The sequence below is a fragment of the Eleutherodactylus coqui genome, chromosome 6 (assembly GCF_035609145.1).
Source record: "Eleutherodactylus coqui strain aEleCoq1 chromosome 6, aEleCoq1.hap1, whole genome shotgun sequence".
In the NCBI taxonomy this organism is placed as follows: domain Eukaryota; kingdom Metazoa; phylum Chordata; class Amphibia; order Anura; family Eleutherodactylidae; genus Eleutherodactylus; species Eleutherodactylus coqui.
Genome location: NC_089842.1, coordinates 45,676,945 through 45,700,008, shown reverse-complemented (window position 1 = coordinate 45,700,008; position 23,064 = coordinate 45,676,945).

The following is a 23,064-nucleotide window of genomic DNA, read 5'->3' as shown; positions in this document are numbered from 1 at the left end:
TGTGTCGTTCCCATCACTTTCTTGAATTGCCTAGATTTTCACAAATGAAAACCTTAGCGAGCATCGGCGAAATACAAAAATGCTCCAGTCGCCCATTGACTTCAATGGGGTTCGTTACTCGAAACGAACCCTCGAGCATCGCGATAAATTCGTCCCGAGTAACGAGCACCCGAGCATTTTGGTGCTCGCTCATCTCTAATTAAGATATTACCATTTTTGGTGTTTTTCTCTATAAGAATACTTTGTATTTTCGGTCTAATTTTAACCAGTTTGTTATGTAAATCGATAGATGGCTTGCCCTGCAACTCTTTTTCTATGTCTGCTAATTGTGTTACGGTGCTTTTGAGCAATTTGTCTCTTTCTTTTTTATAAATAGAGCCGTGCTGGATCATCACCCCTCTGACTACAGCTTTATGAGCATTCCACAATATATATCGGCAAGTTTCTGGGGAATCATTATATTTAAAATAATCTTTTAGTGCTACTTCAACTTTCTTTTGAACTTGGGCTCCTGAAGTAGAACAGCGGTATTTCTCCAACTTCCAAAAGATGGAGTTTGAGGGCCTAATTTCAGTTTAAAGGGGTTGTCCCGCGAAAGCAAGTGGGGTTATACACTTCTGTATGGCCATATTAATGCACTTTGTAATATACATCGTGCATTAATTATGAGCCATACAGAAGTTATTCACTTACCTGTTCCGTTGCTAGCGTCCTCGTCTCCATGGTGCCGTCTAATTTCAGCATCTAATCGCCCGATTAGACGCGCTTGCGCAGTCTGGTCTTCTCCCTGGTGAATGGGGCCGCTCGTGCCGGAGAGCTGGTCCTCGTAGCTCCGCCCCGTCACGTGTGCCGATTCCAGCCAATCAGGAGGCTGGAATCGGCAATGGACCGCACAGAGCCCACGGTGCACCATGGGAGAAGACCCCAAGTGCATCGTGGGTGAAGATCCCGGCGGCCATCTTGCTAAGGTAAGGAAGAAGTCGCCGCAGCGCGGGGATTCGGGTTAGTACTAAACGTTTTTTTTTTTAACCCATGCATTGGGTTTGTCTCGCGCCGAATGGGGGGCCTATTGAAAAAAAAAAAAACCCGTTTCGGCGTGGGACAACCCCTTTAAGTGTTATAGAGGCATGGTCTGACCATGTTGTAGTCCCTACTTTTGATTCTTGCGTTCTCTTGGTAGGTCCACCAGAAACATGTCGATTCTAGAGAATGATTTGTGGCAGGAAGAATAGAAAGTATATTCTCTAAAACTGGCATTTAAACATCTAAAAGAGTCAAACAAATTAGTTTTGTGTATCCAAGAGGATAAGGTAGAACCTCTTCCTGTGTCAGAGAAGCTGGTATCTAGGGTCGCATCTGCTATAATGTTGAAATCTTCGCATAAGAGTAAGCTACCTTGCTGAATTTTCTTGATTTTCCCCACCACTCTATTCAAGAATTTAATTTGGTTCGAGTTGGGAGCATAAATGTTGACTAGAGTCATGAGGAAGCCTTCAGTTTTACATATCAAAATAAAAAATCAGGGGGCGGAGCCTGACCGCTGAGCGGTATGGAGTTGAAAAGTGAGGAGCTCCATTACAGCGGCATATACTGGGACCTTCTGCAGCCTTCAGAAACCTCATCATGGGGAAAACAGGCAAGGAGAGAAGCAGTGAACCCCAAGGTACACCTAGGACGAGCAAAGGGCAGGTAGACATGCATCACTACCTTAAAGACAGGAGCGCTCGGTCCCTGCATGAAGCGGCCAAGATGGTGCCCGCCCATGAGCTGAGCGGAGCGGGGGGGGGGGGGGAGAGACAGAGAGGAAGATGTCTCCTCAAAGGGAGAGGAAAGCGAACGCATCTCCAAAAGATTTATGAAGGACTTACTAATGCGTACTATGCGCCCTGTGCTTTCTCAACTAACTGAAATAAAGGAGGAAATGAAGCACATGGGGAGGAGAATAGAGGAGCTAGAGTCATTCACAGCAGCTATTTCCTCACATGCTTTGGACATAGAGAAAGTCCTGACTGAACACCATGCGCAGATTAACAGAACCCTTCTCATGCAGGAGGACATTGAAAACAGAAATAGGCGCAACAACGTGAGCATAAAAGGCTTTCCAGAATCATGGGCTGCTGAAGCTGTCCCTAAAGTGGCTAAAGAGATCTTCACACTTCTTCTAGGGGCTGATAGAGCATCCTCCATCTCTATTGAGTGGATCCATAGAGCCCTGAGACCCCTACCTCCCACCTCTGACCCACCAAGGGATATCATCTGCAAACTGCTTACTTTTCTGGACGCGGCTTCCATCTTAAAACCAGCAAGAAACCATAAGGAGCTCTGATACAGTGACGCTCCTCTGCAAATTTTCCGGGACCTGGCGCCATCTACCCTCGCAAAGCGCCGCCTTTTACGACCATTACTGGACACTTTAAGGGAAAAGGACATCAGGTATGCCTGGTTGTTCCCGTTCGGGCTAGGCATCACACACAAGGGTCGCAGGTTGAATATACGCACACCAGAGGACCTACAGAAGTGCTCTCAGATTTTGGACTTAAACCCAATTGATCTTCTGTGCTGGCTACCGGTTCCAAATCTCGTTTCCCGAACCTGTATCTTGCCGAAAAATGGCATCTGGCGGGGAACACGAAATCGTCCAGAGGAAAGAAAAAGAAGACCCTGAGGAGGTTACCGGTGGATCCTGTACCGGAGGTTACATGGATCCTGTACCGTGTTTCATCAGTTTTTTGGCTTGAAAAAGACCTTTCCTTAGGTCGAAACGTCGCCTATTTTTTAAAACTATGAAACAATAAAGCATGTTCCTTTAAGTAAGGAGTCTTTTTCTGCATCACTATATGCTGCCACTTCTTTGCTACACTTTATGGATCGTTGAAGGGGTCTATGTCCATAGCCCCGCTGTTGGCTTTGTATTATATTTTTTTTGTCGCTATAGAGAAATTTTTTTTAAATTTTTCTCTGATCCTTCCCCCCTCCCCAAGTACTCTGTTCTGGTGGGGTTGAGTGAGTGCTGTGGTCTTTTTGCTTAATACGGAGGTTACCAGTTCCGACACCTGAGGGGACACTATCGCTTCAGGGGGTATTGCCGCCACCATGTCTGTGAGACTTTCCCTGCTAGCTCGGAGCCATTTGTTTCATGACCCCGTAACTGGTCGCCCCACTTGGAGCGAACGCGGAGTTATGGCCATGAGATGGCAGGGAGACCCCTGCTCCCTTCAAGCGGGGGCCTCCATGAACTGTCCCTTTGGACCACTGTATTAGTGAATTTCCTTTGGTTCTAACTTTGCCCATCTGTATACTTGTACTTGTTCTTAAATAACTTTTGTTTTTCCTAAACAACTTGCCTTCAGTTTTCCCTACATACTAAGGTCCCCTTTGTGCCTGTCAGGTTGGGCCAAGAGTAGTTTCTTCTTTTGTGCGACTGTATAGTTAAGACAGTCGCCTCTTTTTCTCGCCCGCACCTGAGGGTGTGACTACTGAAATTTAGGGAAGCCAGCCCTAACTACTACCCAACTCTTTTTCTTTATCCTATTTCTCTTTGCTGATTTAAAAAGGGATAAGTGTTTTCCCTTCTTTCTTCCTTCCGTGTCTCTGTCTTGTGATTTGCCCCATACCCTAACCCCCCCCTCCCCCCCCCTGCTACATCTCCCATCGGAAGAAGGTCTCCATTGACCTATTTCATTGCATTTCCTATTTTTCAGCAGCTGAAGACTGGCTTCCTAACTCCTGAGGTCGGCCTTGCAACAGGTGACTTGCGATGGGAGATCTGCGGATTACGTCCTTTAACGTGAGCGGTCTCAACTCGCCCTTTAAAAGACACAACATAGCCCTATTGGCCAAGAGGTATGGCACGAGTGTTCTTCTACAGGAAACACACTATAAAAAAACCCAAATGCCTGCCTTTACCGGGCAGACACTTTGAACAGGGCTTTCACAGTGCTCACCCCACCTCAGCCTCCAAGGGGGTGTCAACCTTTTTCCATAGCTCTGCCAATTTCTCATGCCATGCTCAATTTGTAGATGAGGAGGGTAGAGTACTGTTTCTAAAGGGACTAATTAACAACACAAAAGTGACTATAGCTAACCTCTACGCCCCCAATATAGATCAGGTCCCATGGCTAATCAAAGAATTGACAATTTTCAAACACTTTGCCGAGGGCCAAGTAATACTAGGTGGAGATTTTAATGTTGCCCTGCATCCTCTAATTGATTCCTCAGCGGGCCGATCTCACATATCGCAAACTAAACTAAGGAAGCTTATTCGTAGCCTCCAGGAGTTAAATTTGACAGATGCCTGGCGTCTCATATATCTGTCCACGAAGGATTACACCTTCTTCTCCCATGTACACTTAACCCACCAGAGATTGGACTACATCTTCGTCTCCTCTGGTCTCCTGACACACCTTGGGGGAGCCAAAATAGATGTAGTCACGGTGTTGGACCACGCACCTGTCCATGTGGATCTCCGCCCACTCCACACAAAACCCAAAGAGTGGAGGTGGAGGCTTAATGCCTCTTTACTTGACTCCCTTGAGGAAAGAGAACGTCTCGCTAATCTCATAGAGGTATACTTCAGTATCAATATGAAGGGTGGCCCGGAGGTCCCCGTGGTCTGGGAGGCTCATAAGGCATTCAGTGCGGGGCTTATTGATAGCTCTAGGCTCCAGAACTAAAAAAGTCCTTCAAAAAGACATCTACGGCAAACTTAGCAAAATCGCTAAATTAGAGCAGATAACAAAGCTTTCTCAGTCAAAAACCTCTATGGAGAAACTAGAGGAGCTGAGGAGAGATCTAAAACAGTGCATCGAATTCCGATTCAACAAAAAACATCTTTATCTTAAGCACGTTGTCTACGCCCAAGGCAACAGATGCAGCAAATTCATGTCAGCCTTAATTAAAAAAGCTCGAGCAAAAAACCATATCAAATCAATCAAGACCTCTACCGGGACCGTGGCGACCTCCTCGGAGGACAGAGCTGGCACTTTCCATAAGTTCTACTCTCAGCTTTATAACATTAGACAGCAAACTCCCCTTATAAGGCCTTAGTCAGACGGGCGTTTTTTCGCGCGATTTGCGCATGCGCATGCGTCCGGTGATTTTTTAAAACCATTGCTTTGATTTTTTAAAACCATGCTATCGGACACATGAGCGCTTTTTATGCGCTCGTCCAATAAATTATAGAACAGAAATCGCAGATCGCACCTATCTGCGATCTGCGATTCCTGTTCTCTTCTCTATATGCGCTCAATGGGGCCGGCGGCAGCAGCGCCAACCCCATTGAGAACATATAGAAGACAAATCATTCTTCTCTGCCACAGCTGTAACAGCTGTGGCAGAGAAGAACAATGTTTGCCCATTGAATTCAATGGAGCCGGCAATACAGCCAGCTCCATTGAAAGCAATGGGCTGCCGGCGAGCGCAGGATGAATTGTCGGGAAGGGCTTAAATATATAAGCCCTTCCCTGCAATTCATCCAGAAATGTGTAAAAAAAAAAAAAAATGTATACTCACTAGAGATGAGCGAACGTACTCGTCCGAGCTTGATACTTGAGCTTGGGTTACATGCTGGCATTGCTGTCCAATCCCCCGTACGACCCTGCGTCCCCACCGCACACAAAATTTTCCTTGCGCAGCGTTCAGCTGCCCTCATTCCACACGCTGGCTTGATAGCTAGAGATGAGCGAACGTACTTGTCCGAGCTTGATACTCGTTCGAGTATTAGCGTGTTCGAGATGCTCGTTACTCGTAACGAGTACCACGCGATGTTCGGGTTACTTTCACTTTCATCTCTGAGACGTTAGCGCGCTTTTCTGGCCAATTGAAAGACAGGGAAGGCATTACAACTTCCCCCTGTGACGTTCAAGCCCTATACGACCCCCCTGCAGTGAGTGGCTGGCGAGATCAGGTGTCACCCCGAGTATAAAAATCGTCCCCTCGCGGCTCGCCACAGATGCATTCTGACATAGCTGAGGGAAAGTGCTATCGTGTTGGAGCTGCTATAGGGAGAGTGTTAGGAGTTATTGTAGGCTTCAAGAACCCCAACGGTCCTTCTTAGGGCCACATCTAACCGTGTGCAGTACTGTGGAGGCTGCTTTTTGCAGTGTTGCACTTTTTTTTTTTTTTTTTTTGGTATATCGGCCGTGCAGAGCATTGCGCCCTGCAGTAAAACTCCAGGGACAGAAGTACTTAGGCAGGGAGAGCGCTAGGAGTATTTTAGGCTTCAAGAACCCCAACGGTCCTTCTTAGGGCCACATCTAACCATGTGCAGTACTATGGAGGCTGCTTTTTGCAGTGTTGCACATTTTTTTTTTTGGTATATCGGCCGTGCAGAGCATTGCGCCCTGCAGTAATACTCCAGGGACAGAAGTGTGGAGGCAGGGACAGAAGACACATTATTGATTGAATATAGGCAGTGGGCCTTTTCTAAAAAAAAATACGGCAAAAAATCTATTTGGCCTGCCTGTCACTGTGCTCAGTGTTCTGGGTCTGTGTGTGCTGGGTGTAGTAGTTCTGCAAAATCATACGCAGCCAGCTAGAGCAGGCTTGCGCCAAATTATTTCCTGGCGTTCCGTAAGCGAAGTCAGCCTCCAACCACAGGCCAATAAGCGGCACATTTAATTACAGCGTTCTGTTTCTGCATTACTGGTAATACAGCATGCTGAGGGGTAGGGGTAGGACGTGGACGCGGCCGAGGACGTGGAGGCCCAAGTCAGGGTGTGGGCACAGGCCGAGCCAGTGCGGTGGCCAGGGGTAGAGGCAGGGCCAGACCGAATAATCCACCAACTGTTTCCCAAAGCGCCCCCTCGCGCCATGCCACCCTGCAGAGGTTAAGGTGCTCTACAGTGTGGCAGTTTTTCACAGAGACGCCTGACGACCGACGAACAGTGGTGTGCAACCTTTGTCGCACCAAGATCAGCTGGGGAGGCACCACCACCAGCATGCACAGGCATATGATGGCCAAGCACCCCACAAGGTGGGACGAAGGCCGTTCACCGCCTCTGGTTTGCACCACTGCCTCTCCCCCTGTGCCCCAACCTGCCACTGACATCCAACCCCCCTCTCAGGGCACAGGCACTACCGTCTCCTGGCCTGCACCCACACCCTCACCTCCGCTGTCCTCGGCCCCATCCAGCAATGTCTCTCAGCGCAGCGTCCGGACGTCGCTAGCGCCACTGTTTGAGTGCGAGCGCAAGTACGCCACCACGCACCCGCACGCTCAAGCGTTAAACGTGCACATTGCCAAATTGATCAGCCTAGAGATGCTGCCGTATAGGCTTGTGGAAACGGAGGCTTTCAAAAGCATGATTGTGGCGGCGGCCCCGCGCTACTCTGTTCCCAGTCGCCACTACTTTTCCCGATGTGCCGTCCCAGGCCTGCACGACCACGTCTCCCGCAACATTGTACGCGCCCTCACCAACGCGGTTACTGCCAAGGTCCACTTAACAACGGACACGTGGACAAGCACAGGCGGGCAGGGCCACTATATCTCCCTGACGGCACATTGGGTGAATTTAGTGGAGGCTGGGACCGAGTCAGAGCCTGGGACCGCTCACGTCCTACCCATCCCCCAAATTGCGTACCCCAGCTCAGTGGTGGTATCTGCGGTGGTGTATGCTTCCTCCACTAAAGCACCCTCCTCCGCCTCCTCCCCCTACGCAACCTCTGTCTCGCAATCAAGATGTGTCAGCAGCAGCACGTCGCCAGCAGTCGGCGTCATGCGGCGTGGCAGCACAGCGGTGGGCAAGCGTCAGCAGGCCGTGCTGAAACTACTCAGCTTAGGAGAGAAGAGTCAGACGGCCCACGAACTGCTGCAGGGTCTGACAGAGCAGACCAACCGCTGGCTTGCGCCGCTGAGCCTCCAACCAGGCATGGTCGTGTGTGACAACGGCCGTAACCTGGTGGCGGCTCTGCAGCTCGGCAGCCTCACGCACGTGCCATGCCTGGCCCATGTCTTTAATTTAGTGGTTCAGCGCTTTCTGAAAAGCTACCCCCACTTGTCATACCTGCCCGGAAAGGTGCGCCAGCTCTGCGCACATTTCCGCAAGTCCCACACGCACGCTGCCACCCTGCGGACACTGCAACATCGGTTTCATCTGCTACTGCACCGAATTCTGTGCGACGTGCCCACACAGTGGAACTCTAAGCTCCACATGTTGGCCAGGCTCTATGAGCAGCGTAGCGCTATTGTGAAATACCAACTCCAACATGGGCAGCGTAGTGGGAGTCAGCCTCCTCATTTATTTACAGAAGAGTGGGCCTGGTTGGCAGACATCTGCCAGGTCCTTGGAAACTTTGAGGAGTCTACCAAGATGGTGAGTGGCGATGCTGCAATCATTAGCGTCACCATTCCTCTGCTATGCCTCTTGAGAAGTTCCCTGCAAAGCATAAAGGCAGACGCTTTGGAATTGGAAACGGAGGCGGGGGAAGACAGTATGTCGCTGGATAGTCAGAGCAACCTCATGTCTATATCTCAGCGCGTTGAGGAGGAGGGGGAGGAGCATGAGGAGGAGGGGGAAGAGACAGCTTGGCCCACTGCTGAGGGTACAGATGCAGCTTGCCTGTCATCCTTTCAGCGTGTATGGCCTGAGGAGGACGAGGAGGAGGAGGATCCTGAAAGTGATCTTCCGAGTGAGGACAGCCATGTGTTGCGTACAGGTACCCTGGCACACATGGCTGACTTCATGTTAGGATGCCTTTCTCGTGACCCTCGCGTTACACGCATTCTGGCCACTACGGATTACTGGGTGTACACACTGCTCGACCCACGGTATAAGGAGAGCCTTTCCACTCTCATTCCCGAAGAGGAAAGGGGTTCGAGAATGATGCTATACCACAGGGCGCTGGTGGACAAACTGATGGTAAACTTCCCATCCGACAGCGCTAGTGGCCGAAGGCGCATTTCCGCGGCCCAGGTAGCAGGGGAGGCGCAGAGATCAGGCAGCATGTACAGCGCAGGCAGGGGAACACTCTCTAAGGCCTTTGACAGCTTTATGGCTCCCCAGCAAGACTGTGTCACCGGTCCCCAGTCAAGGCTGAGTTGGCGGGAGCACTGTAAAAGGATGGTGAGGGAGTACGTAGCCGATCGCACGACCATCCTCGGTGACGCCTCTGCCCCCCACAACTACTGGGTGTCGAAGCTGGACACGTGGCCTGAACTCGCGCTGTATGCCCTGGAGGTGCTTGCTTGTCCTGCGGCTAGCGTCTTATCAGAGAGTGTGTTTAGTGTGGCTGGGGGAATCATCACGGATAAGCGTACCCACCTGTCAACCGACAGTGCCGACAGGCTTACACTCATCAAGATGAACAAAGCCTGGATTTCCCCAGACTTCTCTTCTCCACCAGCGGACAGCAGCGATACCTAAACAATACGTAGGCTGCACCCGCGGATGGAAGCATCGTTCTCTATCACCATCCAAAAGGGGACCCTTTTGCTTCATCTATCTGTGTATAATATTCCTCCTCCTCCGCCTGCTCCTCCTCCTGAAACCTCACATAATCACGCCGAACGGGCAATTTTTCTTAAGCCCACAAGGCTCAGTCATATAATTTTTGTAAACAATTTTTATACGTTTCAATGCTCATTAAAGCATTGAAACTTTCACCTCAACCAATTTTTATTTTTACTGGGCTGCCTCCAGGCCTAGTTACCAATTAAGCCACATTAACCAAAGCGATTAATGGGTTTCACCTGCCCTCTTGGTTGGGCATGGGCAATTTTTCTCAGGTACATTAGTACTGTTGGTACACCAATTTTGGGGGGCCCTCGCCTACAGTGTAATCAAATTAATTTTTTGCCCACCTGCATTACAGCTCACGTAACATCAGCTGTGTTGGGCACTGCAATGCGATATATTTATGTACCGCCGGTGGGTTCCAGGGAGCCACCCATGCCGTGGGTCCACAGGGAGTTGTAACTGCATGTGTCCACTTCTAAAGAACCCCAGTCTGACTGGGGCATGCAGTGTGGGCCGAAGCCCACCTGCATTAAACATGAATTTATTACCTCAGCTGTGATGGGCAATGCAATGGGATATATTTATCTACCGCCGGTGGCTTCCTGACACCCACCCATGCTGTGGGTCCACAGGGAGTTGTAACTACATGTGTCCACTTCTAAAGAACCCCAGTCTGACTGGGGCATGCAGTGTGGGCCGAAGCCCACCTGCATTAAACATGACATTACCTCAGCTGTGATGGGCAATGCAATGGGATATATTTATGTACCGCCGGTGGCTTCCTGGCACCCACCCATGCTGTGGGTCCACAGGGAGTTGTAACTGCATCTGTCCACTTCTAAAGAACCCCAGTCTGACTGGGGCATGCAGTGTGGGCCGAAGCCCACCTGCATTAAACATGACATTACCTCAGCTGTGATGGGCGATGCAATGGGATATATTTATGTACCGCCGGTGGGTTCCAGGGAGCCACCCATGCTGTGGGTCCACAGGGAGTTGTAACTGCATGTGTCCACTTCTAAAGAACCCCAGTCTGACTGGGGCATGCAGTGTGGGCCGAAGCCCACCTGCATTAAAAATGACATTACCTCAGCTGTGATGGGCAATGCAATGGGATATATTTATGTACCGCCGGTGGCTTCCTGGCACCCACCCATGCTGTCGGTCCACAGGGACTTCACAATAGGGAGTTGTACCTGCCTGTGTCTCTGAATTAAAAACCCTGGTCCGGTTGGGGCATGCAGTGTGGGCCGAAGCCCAGCTGCATTTAATCTGACGTTAGCTCTGCTGTCCAGGGCACTGCAATGGGATACATTTATGTACAGCCGGTGGGTTCCAGGGAGCCACCCATGCTGTGGGTGCACACGGAATTCCCATTGCGGAGTTGTACCTGCCTGTGACTATTTATAAAAAAACGCGGTCTGACTGGGGCATGCAGACACCTAGACAGAATGAATAGTGTGTGGCACATAGGTTCCCCATTGCTATGCCCTCCTGTGCAGCTCCAGATGGAGGTGGCACAGGATTGGATTTCTCATTGCTTCTGTACAGCATTGTGGACTATCGCCCCGCCCCTTTTAAAGAGGGTCGCTGCCTAGCCGTGCCAACCCTCTGCAGTGTGTGCCTGCGGTTCCTCTCGCAGACGCACTTATAAATAGACATGAGGGTGGCGTGACATGAGGGCAGCTGAAGGCTGGGCAGGGACAGTTTGTTGTGCGCTGTGGACACTGGGTCGTGGGGGGGGTTGGGCAGCATGTAACCCAGGAGAAGTGGCAGCGGAGTGTCATGCAGGCAGTGATTGTGCTTTGTTGGAGGTAGTGTGGTGCTTAGCTAAGGTATGCATTGCTAATGAGGGCTTTTCAGAAGTAAAAGTTTTTAAGAGGGGGGGGCACTCTTGCCGCTATTGTGGCTTAATAGTGGGACCTGGGAACTTGAGATGTAGCCCAACATGTAGCCCCTTGCCTGCCCTATCCGTTGCTGAGTCGTTCCCATCACTTTCTTGAATTGCCCAGATTTTCACAAACGAAAACCTTAGCGAGCTTCGGCGATATACAAAAATGCTCGGGTCGCCCATTGACTTCAATGGGGTTCGTTACTCGAAACGAACCCTCGAGCATCGCGAAAAGTTCGTCTTGAGTAACGAGCACCCGAGCAATTTGGTGCTCCCTCATCTCTAGTCGGTAGTTAAGTAAAAAAAAAGGTGAAAAAGTACATAAAATAGTTTTATATATATATATAAAGACGAAAGCCCTCACTGACTCACTCACTGACTGACTGACTGACTGACTGACTCGCCACTAATTCTCCAACTTCCCGATGTTGTAGAAACATGAAATTTGGCAAAACCATGGATTATGGCCTAAATAGGAAAAGTAAAGAGGTTCCAACTTGATTATTCAAATCTAGCCCAAAAGAATTAGCGTCCAAATTGTACGTACGTAATCTAATTCTCTCACTTCCCGATGTCATAAAAACTTGAAATTTGGCACAAGCATTGATAATGTCATAAATAGAAAAATGTATTGGGTCCCAACTCGATTTTTCAATTCTAAGCGCAAAAGAATTAGCGTCCAAATTTTACATATAGAATCTTATTCTCTCACGTCCTGATGTCATAGAAACTTAAAATTTGGCACGAGCATTGATTATGTCATATATAGGAAATGTTATCGGGTCCCAACTCAATTACTCAATTCTAATCGCAAAAGCATTAGCGTCCAAATTTTATGTACCGAATCTAATTCTCTCACTTCACGGTGTCATAGAAACTTAAAATTTGGCACGGGTATTGATTATGTCATAAATAGGAAAATTTAATGGGTGCCAACTAGAGATGAGCGAGTATACTCGCTGAAGGCAATTGCTCGAGCGAGCATTGCCTTTAGCGAGTACCTCCCCTGCTCGAGACAGAAGGTTCGGGTGCCGGCACAGGGGAGCGGTGAGTAGAGGTTGTCAGCAGGAGGGAGTGGGGGGGAGAGAGGGAGAGAGAGATCTCCCCTCTGGTCCTCCCCGCTCTCCCCCGCAGCTCCATGCCCGCTGCCGGCACCCGAACCTTCTGTCTCGAGTGGGGGAGATACTCGCTAAAGGCAATGCTTGCTCAAGCAATTGCCTTTAGCGAGTATACTCGCTCATCTATAGTGCCAACTCAATTATTCAATTCTAAGAGCAAAGGAATTAGCGTCCAAATTTTATGTACGTAATCTAATTCTCTCACTTCCCGATGTCATTTTATATAAAGGAAACGTCGCATGGTTACCTCCACATGGTGTTTCCTGGGTAACGCAAAGAACCATGCAAAATGGTGAACATATTTTTTTCCTCGGTATCTCTAAAGTAACCACGACTTCATAAGATTTTCCGTATGAACACCAAATAAACACCAGTACCAAATTAACTCGAGCGAAGCCGGGTATATCAGCTAGTGGATTTATAAAGCAGAATTTTTGTGGAGGTGTCAGGCATTATGCACTCCCATGTTGATGTCCTAATAATATTGATGTCCTGATAATTGCGGATAGAAACTTTTTTAACAAGTTCAATCCAATGTGTCTTTCATTTATAATTTGCTCAAGAGTTCAGACTTCTAAATTACTACAATAGCTGAGATGAAAAAGAATGTGTATTTTGCATGTCAACTGGTACATGAAGAAAAATATGGATGATGAACATTCTGTTATTAAGACAATAACATTTTTACGGCCATGACATGTAGAGAAAATAAAAACCATTTAAATAAAACTGGTACATTATATAGAGACAAGCAGACACCAATAATTGTATTAATTAATGTTAATTATTCTCAGGAGAAGACAATGTTAGTAGTGATTATTTCTGTGCATCAGAAAATAATTGAGTGGCCTTCTAAATTTTAAACTTATAAATTAGAACTGTACATACTACATGATATACACTGATTGTTAAAAAATTCAAGCATCTAGAAGGAGTTGTCAGAATGCAATGAAACTTTATATGTATGATTGTAACTCGGATATAAATGATTACAATATTAGAGCAAAAGAATAATTTATTGTGGAAAACTGAACACTCGAAGGTAGGCTATAGTACCCTGCCTGGGGTGACTCGAATGCAAGATGTGATACAAACATTCTGGTTTCATATGGTATCCTGTGGCATATGGATCTACATTTGCTGTTACTGAGCCTCTACATAATGAAAACTCATAGGCTGTCAAAGTTAGCATCCCAGATAGTCCCTTACATGCTCTATCGGCAGTAAATCTGCCAACCTGGCAGACCACAGAGTGTGGCAATTTTGTAGAGGCATTCCTGTGACACCCTTGCTGTGTGCAACTGAACATTATCCTACTTGAAAATGCAAGTAGTATAGAGTTTACATATCTTGTGAAACTCCCACTTCCGGCAAAGTGACAATACCACACCCTTTTGTAGCTTTTGATGAGCATGCAATTCCCCCTTTGATAGTGTGATAGCTGACCCCCTTCCAGAGGCTGGATCCCAGCCCACATTAGCCTATGTTACTATGCCAGCCCTCTTCAGATCATCTTAAATTAGCATATAATAGCAGAAATCCCAGCCATCTGATGACCTGGCAGAACACCGAGTGTGGCAATGTTGTGGAGGCATTCCTGTGACCCCCTTGCTGTGTACAACTGAGCATTATCCTACTAGAAAATGCCTCTTTTAAAGGGGTTGTCCCATGAAAGCAAGTGGGGTTCAGCACTTCTGTATGGCCATATTAATGCACTTTGTAATGTACATCGTGCATTAATTATGAGCCATACAGAAGTTATTCACTTACCTGTTCCGTTGCTAGCGTCCTCGTCTCCATGGAGCCGTCTAATTTCAGCGTCTAATCACCCGATTAGACGCGCTTGCGCAGTCCGGTCTTCTCCCTTCTGAATGGGGCCACTCATGCCGGACAGCTGCTCCTCGTAGCTCCGCCCCGTCACGTGTGCCGATTCCAGCCAATCAGGAGGCTGGAATCGACAATGGAACGCACAGAGCCCACGGTGCACCATGGGAGAAGACCTGCGGTCCACCGTGGGTGAAGATCCCGGCGGCCATCTTCGCAAGGTAAGTAAGAAGTCACCGGAGCGCGGGGATTCGGGTAAGTACTATCCGTTTTTTTTTTTTAAACCCCTGCATCGGGTTTGTCTCGTGCCGAACGGGGGGGGCTATTGAAAAAAAAAAAAAACCCGTTTCGGCGCGGGACAACCCCTTTAAGCTCTGCCATGCGAGGCAACACATGTAGCTGCACGATGTTCTGATCATATCTTTGAGTCCTCATCGATACTCATATTACTTCTAGGGGTGATTTACTATCGTATGCCTTGGCCCCTGGTGATCACACCAGAAGAGGGGGCAGCATGCTCCACAGTAAAGGCAGGATTGAGGCATTTACTCCTAGGCTGCTAGACAAGAATATGACCATTGTCAGTGCCCAAATTAAACCTGCATATTACACTAAAGTTATCCTTCCCAATACCACTGCAAATGAAGGCGATGGTGGGTGGTTCCAATGGTAGTTTTGGATTGCTTGGTTCCGGAGTGCGGGTGCCTTCAACCCTCATGTGGTGAATCAGATGGAGGAAAAACAGTGGTACCCTGAAGCCTGCTATGCCAGGGACCACTAAAGTGTAGAGAGAGAAGAGAGAGAGAATTAGCCAGTGAAAGGAGCCCGAGCATCGTGCAGAGGTACTGTTCTGAAAATAGTCATCTTTGGAGAGTCAACCTCTTCCTTTTTCCAGGAGCGGTCCTGGACAGAAAACTAGGACTGTCGGGCCAGTTTCTTCCTGAGTCTTACCTTCCAAGAGTGATTCTGTACAAATCTCAAGATTGTAGGGCCTGTGTCATCCTGAGTTCCTCCCAGAACGTCTTGTTTGTGTGGGACCTGCATCGGTGTATTGTGATACTTGTGTACCCTGTTTCAGTTAACTACAGTAAAGTTTGTCAGACCCTGAGTATTCCCTGGAACTGAGGTACTTAATCATTATCCCGTGTGTGGACTCTATTCTTTGCCATTGATGGTTCATACCGGTGGGAAAGGAATGGTGGCGTCATGAGCGACAACCTTGCTAACTGCCTAAATGTTTATTAGCCATCCCTATCATAGGGGTGTCCAGAAGAGCCCTAGTGTTACTCGGGCCTAGGCAGCATGTAGCCCTTCGAGTAGGAGCCTGTTAAGTGGGACAGTGCCTCCGTGACAAGTGACTGCTTTACCCTCCGAGCTCCTTTGCGTGGGCCTCGTGTCCTGAGTGGACCCCCCGGGGCGCCACACACCTGTATCTATTGAAAGATAAAGAAGTGACATTTTCATATGTCAAGAGCTTTTTGCTCTTCTACCCCTTTCGAGTGAATTTGCATCCACTGCAGTTAACTGTCTGGTCCTTAACTCTCTCTGCTCTTTTAATACTAGATTTCCAAAAATGTCCTCTTCTTTCTTTCTCCTCCCCTCACACCAAACTTATAAACCTCATACCCCATTTCCGCAGTTACCCTGTCCCTGTGACTGCCCCTTCTTTATCCTTAGAAAAAAAAAAATTTTTTATGTTTTTCATACAATTGTAATGCTTATTGAATATATTGAATATATTACAAAATTTGGACTACGCGAACAATGATGTATTGCATTTGGGATTTATGTTTTCAATAAAAACAGAAATTACAAAAAAAAAAAAGACAGGTCATTGTTGTAGCCAACTTGACACATTCTTCCAGTTGGATGTGCAGCCATTTATGACCACTCTTTGAGTACGATCAGTCAGCCAGTTGTCAATCCACCTAACAGTTGCCTCATCCATTCCATATTTGGTCATGTTTTAAATAAGGATGGTATGAAATATTTTGTCAAATGCTTTAGTACAGGCAAGATATACCATATCTACTACAGGCCTGTAGTTTCCTGTGTTCACTTTCTTCCCATTTATTAACTGAAAATAATGAAATACAAATCAATATAAAACAATTAGATAAAGCGATTAAAGAAAATATGTCAAGCTAATATTTTTATTCAAACCCCTGGGTGTAACAGTATCCATCCTAAAAAATCCACCTAGATTCATTATTCAGAATATCCGATTAACATACAGGGCCTGCACAAAAGAACAATTAGTTCCTGGACATTTTGTTCAGTGTGGATGAACAAGGTTGCATACATTCGTTGTAGACAGCATAAAATAATGCAGCGGGCTTTGAGTTTGACACACATGCGGTAGAGTAACAGAGGACTGCTACATCAGACTACTCAGGTTTGTTTGTAGTTTGCAACCATGGAGACACATACAGTAGGTATGCATAAGAGCTGTGTACACAAACCATAATCATGACTATATGCAAACTAGTTATTATTGTATAAACAAAACTATGGACATTTGTTACCATTCATTGTATAGGGTAAAATCTTAAAATGAAATTAATATTATTATTTTATTATTATCCATTACAATTGATTGTATATCACGGCTGAGCTATTTTCATTATTTTTTAACAGCAGTTTTGACATCATTATTTCTTCAACTGTATATAAAAGGATTTAACAATGGTGCAATAACAGTATACATTACTGATAGAAACTTGTCCATATCTGCACCATAACTTGTCTTTGGCCTCAAATACATTATACTAACAGATCCATAAACTATAGTCACCACTATGAGGTGAGAGGAGCAGATAGAGAAAGCTTTCCTAATTCCTGCTATGGAATGGTACTTTATAATTGTCCAAATGATTCGTGTATATGAAACAATTATTAATAGGAAAAAACATACAACCAGTAGTAGGACAATTATAAAAGTCACAGTTTCATTAAACTGCATGTCAGTACATGCCAAGGCCATTAGAGGTCTCAGTAGAAATGTTTGATTTTATTGGGTACACAGTAAGGTAAGGAGGACATAAGAGATGTCTGTGATATGGCAACCATCAAACCAATGATCCATGAGCTCATGATAAGCTTAAGATAAGCATTTCTACTCAAAGGAAGAGGAACAAGAGTCAAAAATGGAAAATCTTTGACAGATCATGGGAAAAAAACTGAAATACCAGAAGTAGATTACATATTCCTTATAATTGATTAAAACAAAGCCATTGATTGCATTGAACATGACAAGCTGTGGCCATGCCTAAGACAAATGGGAGTCCTGGGACATCTGGGGCAACTCATACAGCCATTATATGCGAACCAGGTGGCTATGATCATGACCTTCAAAGTTAACATGGAATGGTTCAGAATTGGGAAAGGTATACACAAGCTTAAGGCAAGCATTTCTACCAAAGGAGGAGGAACAAGAGTCCAGAATTGCAAATCTTCGATGAATCATAGAAAAAGCCCAGAAAGAATCTGCATTTTATCCCCTACATTGTTCAACCTGTATGCAGAGGCAATCTTCAGGCAGTGCAATTTAGACTAATCCAATATTGGAGTCAAGATCAGTGGAAGAAATATCTACAATTTCAGATATGAAGGTGATACACTCTTGTTGGCAAAAGGTTAGGAAGGTCTTCAACAACTGATACTAAAAGTTAAAGAAGGAAGTGAAAAAGTAGGCCTATATTTGAATTTCAATAATCTATAAATTCTAGAGCAAATAAATAGATTGTGTTGTATAAACAAACTGCAAATCATCTGAACTTACAAAAGAACACACCACTGCAAATCAGTAAATGTTTTTCTCAGCAAAAAATAATAAAATCCCATTAAAAAGGCATAAGACACTTTCAAAAGAGGCTGAACACTGGATAAACAATGTGTAAAAATAATGCTAACAGGGGCATGGCTAGCTGCGCATGGAGGAAGACATGTAATCCTTCACTGCCAGATCCTTCAGCTCAAAACTGGAGCCAATTGGCATTTACTCACCTGTTTACGGTTTCCTGAAGTTGTATCCAAACCCTCTAATACAGCTGAATGCGCTGGAGTGATAGTCCAGTTCCGGCAGGTGAGTCTTCACAAGATGTTGCTGTCCATAAGCAGCAGGCAGCCTCCTCCCCAGGTGATCCTCGTGAAAAAGGCTGCCTGAAAGGTTTGTCGGAAGATTTGCTGAAAAGCTCACCCAGGTGTTTGCTCTGAGCAAGCGATGCAGCGCTGTTCTCTGCAGATCACGGATTACTTAATTCACAAATCAACAGCCCATTACCCACTCTTACACCATCAAGATAACCTTCAGCCAATGCTCACAAGGGAACTATTACTGTAGAATTTGCAGACTCCATGGAGGCACTGCTTCCCTCACTTCCCTCTACTCCACAATCTAGGGGAGGCCAGGGTGAACTCCCAATGGGCAATCGCTTACCGTAGCATGCAACTGCTTAGTGCACATCAATGGTCCTGTTACAGAAGCTACGATGCAATCCATGGTAGCAAATCTTAAACTATCCATCAAAGACAGGCATCCACCCAGCCTTCTGTTCTTTGCAGATAGAAATTGTATCAATAAGCCATCTCACTTCTCATATTGAAAATAAAATGGAGAAACTAACTTCCGCCAATAATGAGCTTGTTGATTACACAGACATCATGGAGAAAGTGACAACTCTGAAATTAAAATTCCCTGATATAGAGGACAGGTTCAGATGGAATAGATAAATATATGAGGAGAGCGCCAAAGGAAAAAGATATATATATTAGCAGATTAATAAGGTGACGCAGGAAAAGCACTCACCGGGTGCTTGGGTGAGACAAAACTAATATGTCTCACCAGTACCTAAATCCAGGATGGCATGTAGAAGTAAATGGCCGGTTCCTTATCCGAAGAGAGCTGCACAGCGATTTCCGAGTAATCCTCCAACAATAAGGGGGCTCGTCGTATAGGTATAAGCAAAGTAAAAAACTTGCTTGCGCTCGTGGAAAGCAGGCACGATTTACTACTCAATTATTCAATTCTAAGTGCAGAAGAATTAGCGTCCAAACTTTACATACAGAATCTAATTCTCTCACTTCCCGATGTCATAAAAACTTGAAATTTGGCAAAAGCATTGATAATGTCATAAATATAAAAAGTTATTGGGTCCCAACTCGATTTTTCAATTCTAAGCGCAAAAGAATTAGCATCCAAATTTTACATACGGAATCTTATTCTCTCACGTTCTGATAATGAGCTTGTTGATAACACAGACATCATGGAGAAAGTGACAACTCTGAAATTAAAACTCCCTGATATAGAGGACAGGTTCAGATGGAATAATGTCTAGCTTAGGTGGGATGGGGTACTGAAAAATGGTCAAAATGAGGGTCTGAGATAATTCATTGTTGACTACTTTGCCACCTTATTGCCTGGGGCTACTGAACTCCACCTCACCATTAACTGGGTACACAAGCTCCCCAAGCCCAAATCTCTTCCCACCTTCATACCAAGAGATGTCATTCTTTGTATACTCCTCTATCACACAAAGGAGAAAATATTGGAAGCATCTAGGATCTCCACCACACTTCCAGATCAATTCCAAAATATATCTGTTTATGCGGACTTTCCTTTAGTGCAGTGTTTCTCAACTCCAGTCCTCAGGGACCTAACAAGCCATGTTTTCAGGATCTCCTATAGTAAGAACACCTGTGGTAATGTCTGAGGCACTGAAAATAATTACATTACCTGTGCAATACTGAGTAAATTCTGAAAACATGACTCGTTGGGGTGCCCTGAGGACTGGAGTTGAGAAACACTGATCTAGTGTGTAACAGCAGCACAACAGATAATCCATCCGGGAGAGTCACATAATACGGTCAGCTGCATGTTCCAAAGAAGGATATGGACTGTATAATCCACAACTAAATCATCCCAGGAAAGTCATAGAGAAGGAGCAGCAACTAAGGTGCACTTGTAGCAAAGATGAATACTCACTTCGCCATCTTCAAGTGAAATATCCCTTATTAGTTAAAACACAGCCACTCCATATCTTGTGACGCTTCGACCGTTCGTTTCAGTCTTTTTCAAGCATACCGAGTTCATCCAAATCACATGTATAAATATCCACCCACCACCAATAATACTCATCACCAATTAAAAACACCCACCCATACAGGTTTGTACATACCTATCAGAAGGGAGCGTTGTGCTGGACGACACCTGACTGATACACATACTCACATCTCAGCAACCCCTGCACTTAATGCATATGGACACAAATCCTCCTGTTTCTCGTCGTGTATTCCTCTATACTGCGTCTGCGCGAGATCCCTACCACTCCTCGCAAGAGTTTAGCTCGTCATCACTGCCCTGCAATCACATGCTTTCAAAGCCCATGCGCAAGCGTGCCCTGATTGTCATAACAACGTGAGATTCCCCAGCGCATGCATGGGATCATGCTGTCATTCTCGTGTAATCATGGTTATCATATACATATACACCCCTTCTGGCACCAGGGCACAATCGCCTAGCTCTATGCTCATTCTCAGAACAGGGGATGTTATATACTGTAAAATGGTCAAGACATGTAGTGGCTGTGTTTTAACTAATAAAGAATACTTCAGTTGAAGTTGGTGATGTGAGTAATTATCTTTGCTACAAGTGCACCTAAGTTGCTGCTCCTACTCTATAACTTTTCTATTTATGCGGACTTGTCTGTTATGACACTCATGGGGAGGATAGGGTATGGCATTGCATGCAAGTGGGGCTTCCCAGTTAAGCTCATTATCATAAAAAATTGCACAAATTTGCAGAAACTGGCATCTCTTTCTACAGGTTTCCCAGGGGGCACCTGCGAAAAGGAACTTCTCAGAGCTTTGAGGGGAATGGATGGATGGACAATCTGGCAAAAGTCGCTGTAAAGGCCCACCAATTAATTAATTAATACAGCTGGAAAGAATGCCTTTACCTCTACATTGAGGTTAAATTTCATTACGGATGTGCTTTATTCCAATTTCTAAGCTAATGGAGGCACGTGTTTACTGTCAATTGTTAAATTTAGTTCCTTGCAGGAATATAGTAATATGGATACCATTTAATCTGTTATGATTCTCACTGTCGTCTTTAGTCTCTGTTCTAAGACTTGAGGTTTCTGTAACTCTCCTCCTAAAATTCTGATTGAGCTGGTCTGAATCACACTCAACTCAGGTCACTTTCTGGCTGCACTGGTGGGGAAGTGAGCACTTGGAGTGGATGTTTTCCCTCCTGAGACCCACAGGTGCGCCCCTGTTCAAAGCATGGTGTGTCTGGTGTTATTATGGTACTTAACATAGTCTCAATTAACGCTATAGAACTAAACTCGCCTGTCAAGAGATTAATAATGTGGAAGGAGGCTTGCACAACTAATGCAGACATTATAGGGGTCACAAAAACACATTTAAACAAGGAGGAATCCTTTGGATTAACACATAAGTGGTTCTCCCATATTTTCTCTTCCCCTGCAATGCACAAAAGATATGATGTCTCCATTGTCATTAGGGATTCTTTGACATTCCCCTTGGAGAAGAAGATCAGCGCTGAAAGTGGCCGATTTGTTATTTTGATCTGCTCTATTAATAGTATACATCATTGCTTCTGTGCATGCTCATAACTGATTTATTCAAAATAACACTGATTTATTCAAAATATTCTTAAAATTATAAAGAAACCCACTAGAATAGGCCTCTTAATACTACTAGGTGATTTTAATTCAACCCCTTAGCACTGTATGGACTTGTCTGGTGTCGGACCTGATGACAGGCCATTATCGATGGTCCTTCTCTTCAAGAAGCATAACTTATTTGATATCTGGAGAATTCAACACCCTTCAGAACCTGATCCCTCCACCTTCTCGACCCTCACAAGGTCTACAGTAGGATAACTCCTGTCGAAATATTTCCTGGTCAGATCATGCCCCTGTAATGATGTTGCTTCAGGAATAATACAGCAACCCACCCACTAGAATATGGAGACTGAAAAACTATCTTTCACAACATCCAAAATAAACTCCTCAAACGTCACAATCGCTCCCTGAGTTTTTTTCAGCTCAATGACAATAGACAGATGTATGACTTCACCTTGTAGTGTGCCCACAAGGCGTACATTAGGGGTCATCTCATAAAGCAAGCCTCTTATTATAAAAAAAACAGAGGTCTACCCTACTACAGTTGTTGCAAACAGAACTCTATTCCTTACATAAATTAAACAAAGCAAGCTTTTCACAGAATAGGGCTTAGAAGATATCATCTCCTACTCAACAACTACATTAATTTAGTGTATGGCAGGGACTTAGCCACGAGGAAACTGAAGACGACATATTATTGGAAAGGCAATAGGCCAGGAGTTATGTTAGCAAAGCAAGCAAAATCAAGATCAAACAGGACTCACATACCATATATTCACGATACCAAAGAAAGTAACATTTTTGATTGCCAGGGTATTGTCAATGCCCTGGCGGATTATTATAAATCACTGTATAATGTAAGGTATTATAATTTCCTCCTTCAGCCCACACAGTGTAGCATATCCTTGTTTTGGAAAATATAAAGTTATCCACATTAACCCCTATTGAATTGACTACTTTATTACAGCCATTTAGCTTTACAGAAGTCTTGATAGCTATTAAATTGCTTAAATCCAACAAATCATCAGGTCTGGACAGCTTACAACCAAATACTATAAGGGTGCGGGCAGACGAGCGTAGGCGTATTTATGTTCGCACGAGCGCAACGTATAATCGCCCGAGCGATT